We start from the raw sequence: 4112 nt of genomic DNA, 5'->3' as shown, positions 1-4112 counted from the left end.
AGTGTTCATTATGATAGGTGCCTTGTAGAGAATACTTGAATTCCTCCCCCTACACATCTGTTGAACAACAAATATGTGGAATTATTTTGTTTTTGACATATCAGTCTTGACTTTAGTCTTAAATGTGTGCTTATGTAAGAAATACATGGTTCTAAAATTTCACAACAATTCTTTTGAACTTACTTTTTGTTGAAATGTCTAGTTTAAGAAAATCAATTCCACTTTATATATATAAAAAAGTTCTGTGCTCAATTCAGCAGCACATACACTAAAATTGGAACATTACAGAGAAGATTAGCATGGTCCCTGTGCAACTATGACACGCAAATTCGAGAAGCGCTCCACATTTTTACATTAACAGATGCTGGAGGGGATGTGGCCAGAAGGGAACCCTACTTCATTCTTGGTGGGAGTGTAAACTTGCTCAACCACTTGGAAAGCTGTATGGAGGTTCCTCAAAAGGTTCCACATAGAGCTCCCGTATGACCCAGCAATCCCACTTTTGGGCATTCACCTAAATAGTCAGCAAAAAGACCATATGAAAATTATCAATACAATTGTGTTTATTGCAGCATTATTTCCCATAGCTAAGATATGGAACCAACCCCTATGTCCCTCAGTAGATGAATGGATCAAGAAAACATTGTGAGTTTGTGTGTGTGTGTGTGTGTGTGTGTGTGTGTGTGTGTGTGTGTGTGTGTGTGTGTGTGTGTGTATGGGAATTCTATCGTCCATCAGAAAGAATGACATCGCCCAATTTGTTACAGAATGGAAAGACTTGGAAAAATTATATTAACTAAAATAATCCAAGTCCAAAGAAACATCGGTCACGTGGTATCCCTTATTGGCAATAATTAATATATGTCGTGGATAAGCAGAAAAGGTCAAAAGCTATGTGCATAGGAATAGATAAGGTGATGTTAAGCTAACTGAACCCCAAGATAGGGACACAAGTGGTTTTTTTTCTTGCTGTTGTTTCTAAAGTATTTATAATGTACGATGTGATTTATTTTTTGATTTTTATATGGTCCTCCCACACAGAAATAAACATTTTTTACAGTCAACCTTGAAAAGCCATCTTGATAGACCATTTCTGTAAGTGGTAGCAGAATATTATTGATGGCTTTGCAAGGATGCCAGATTGCCTCATTTTGAGACAATTAAAACATGAATTTAGTCAGCTGTTTTTGTATCATTAGGACAAAAACCCATTGACTCTAGTCCAGGTGATCACTGCGGCCCAGAGAAGCTAATATATTGACTAATAATCCTAGACCACTAAAAACAAAACAAAACAAACAAGTAAAAAACTCCAGTAAGCAAGGCAAGTCAAGGCTCCTATCACAGCCTACATGAAGTCAGGCAAAAAACTGAAGCTGGGAGTCATTTAGCTGATAACTAATATATTTTTTATGAGGCAGGCTGAAATTAAAGACTCCTGAGAGAGGGTAGGAAAGACTGATGAGAGGGACTAAAATTGGTCACACAAAGATTGGAATATATAATTCCTTATAAAACAAATAAATCATAGAAAGCCTGTGCATGTAAGAACAACACAGAAGACCAATTCCAGAAATGCACAATTTCTTCGAGGTCAACTTAATGAATTATCAATGGAAATTTTTGAAATCTTAAATATTTGACCCATGTGGAAGAAGGACAATTGCTCAAGAGAAAGAAAAAGTCATCACACTGTTAGGAGGTCCAATATCACATTAAGAAGTAATCAAGATTTGTAATAAAAAGAGAAAGCAATTATTCGAAATGAGGGTTTCATTTGTTTTGATGTAAATGTTTTTGGTTTAGGTGCTAGCGATTACCATACAACTGATCCAGTCCCACAGTTGAGTTGACATTGACTGCAGTATTTCCACAAGAAGGAAAAGAGAAAATTTACAAATGTCAGATCAAATGAGTTGAGGATGAAGTGTTCTAATAGTAATATCTGAGGTTTAGACACAGGTGAAGAGGTGGATTTTCTTTTATAAAAATCTCCCATTTTTGCCTGGTGACAGCGGCTCACAGCTGTAATCCTAGCTACTCAGGAAGCTAAGATCTGAGGACTGCTGTTCAAAGCCAATTTGGGCAGTAAAGTCCCTGAGACTCATCTCCATTTAACCACCAGAAAACTAGAAGTGGCGATGTGGTTCAAAAGGTAAAGCATTCACCTTGAATTGAAGAGCTCAGGGACAGTGCCCAAGCCCAGGCTTCAAGCACCTCGAACAACAACAACAACAACAACAACAACAACAAAAAGTCTCCCTTTTCTTGGACTGCCTACAGCTTTTCCTAACATTCAACAAAGAAGACATTTTATGACCCACTACAGGTAAGTCCTATTCTAACTGTTGCAAATAGAAAGATTTTGTATCTTATGTCAAAAGTTCATATTTGGGGAAACAAATACCAACAGTGGTAACTTTTTTTCCAGTCCTTGAACTCTGGGCCTGGGCCCTGAACATGCTTATACTGGTAGCTTTAATGTGAGCTTGTTTGTTATTTATTGGATTACTGCCCATGAGAGGAATTATTGTGTCATAGGGAGATCTGTTTAGTCTTTTGCAGAAAGTCCGTACTGCACTTCAGAATGGTTGAACAAATTTAATTTCCCACCAACAGTGTAATAAAGTTCCCATTTGGCTATATCCACGTTAGCATTTGCTATTGTCAGTTTTCTTGATAATGGCAATTCAAACTGGAGGAAGAATCTCCCTCTTTTTTTAATTTTCATTTTTTAATTGTGAAAATACTGTACAGAGGGGTTACAATTGCATGGGCAAGATAGTGAGTATATATCTTATCAAGCATTGTAGCCTCTTCCTTTGTTTACCCTTCCCATCCCTTCCCATCCTCCCTCCCCCCTTACCCAATCCTCCCCCCCCCAAATTGTAAAGTTCGTTTTTGACATGACAACTTGTACTTCTCATTATTGCAACAGGTCGACCTGTATCCTTAAACGACTTGTTTTTCCCCTTCACCTCCACAAATTATACCGAGATCAAATACAGTGAAAAAAGGGGTTATACTGTGGGGGAGGGACATACGAAGCAACAAAGAAATAATCTTATAATTGCGTTAGAAACAAATGCAAGAAAGAAAAAAAAACATTTAAATACATATCTTAGGGTTCATTTTCCTAACATCACCTTATCTGACCTTTTCTGCTTGACTCATACATATACTAGATATTGCAAATAAGAGAAATCATGGGTCCTATGTTTCTTTGGGCTTGGCTTACTTCACTTAATATAATTTTTTCCAAGCCTTTCCATTTCCTAACAAATGGGGCAATGTCATTCTTTCTGATGGAGGCATAGGTATATATACCACATTTTCTTGTTCCATTCATCTACTGAGGGGCATCTGGGTTGGTTCCATATCTTAGCTATGGTAAATAATGCTGCAATAAACATAGCTGTGCTGGTAACTTTAGTGTGGTCTTGTTTGTAAACATTTGGGTAAATGCCCAAAAGTGGGACTGCTGGGTGATAGGGGAGCTCTATGTGGAGTCTTTTGAGGTACCTCCATACTGCTTTCCAAAGTGGTTGAACAAGTTTACACTCCCACCAAAAATGAAGTAAGGTTCCCTTCTGTTCACATCCCTTCCATCATCTGTTGTTACTAGAGTTCTAGATTTTTGTCATTCTAACAAGGGTGAGGTGGTATCTCAATGTCGTTTTGATTTGCATTTCTTTTATGGCTAGGGCAACGGACAAGGGTCTCATATCTAAAATACACTTGGAACTCAAAAAATTAAATCCCCCAACAACAAATCCTCAAAGAAACAACTGCCCAATAAATAAGTGAGCTAATGACTTAAAGAGAAACTTCTCTGAAGAAGAAAAAAGGATGGCCAATTGCCACATGAAGAAATGCTCAACCTCCCTAGCCATAGAAGAATCTCTCTTGTAGATTTGTAGGTACCTTCTAGCTACCATGAATGAATGAATATATGAAACCTATATTGCTTGAGTCAGCATTCTTTTCTCTTAGTATAATTTTCCCAAGGCTTTGATGTTCCTTAAGACTGGTGAACAGTCATCCTTTCTGATGGGTGAATAGAATTCCAGTGTGTGTGTGTGTGTGTGTGTGTGTGTGTGTGTGTGTGTGTG

General features: G+C 37.7%; 1 non-coding gene across 1 annotated transcript; it reads left to right on the top strand.

The window, feature by feature from the left end:
* The first annotated feature begins 244 nt into the window (after positions 1-244).
* On the top strand, positions 245-351 carry LOC122127490. The gene has a single exon (XR_006151165.1). It is a non-coding gene; the product is annotated as a U6 spliceosomal RNA (small nuclear RNA).
* The last annotated feature ends 3761 nt before the right edge of the window (positions 352-4112 follow it).

The sequence above is a fragment of the Dipodomys spectabilis genome, unplaced genomic scaffold (genome assembly GCF_019054845.1).
Source record: "Dipodomys spectabilis isolate Male_0828 unplaced genomic scaffold, ASM1905484v1 ptg000301l, whole genome shotgun sequence".
In the NCBI taxonomy this organism is placed as follows: Eukaryota; Metazoa; Chordata; class Mammalia; order Rodentia; family Heteromyidae; genus Dipodomys; species Dipodomys spectabilis.
This window is presented reverse-complemented; position numbering and strand designations above follow the sequence as displayed.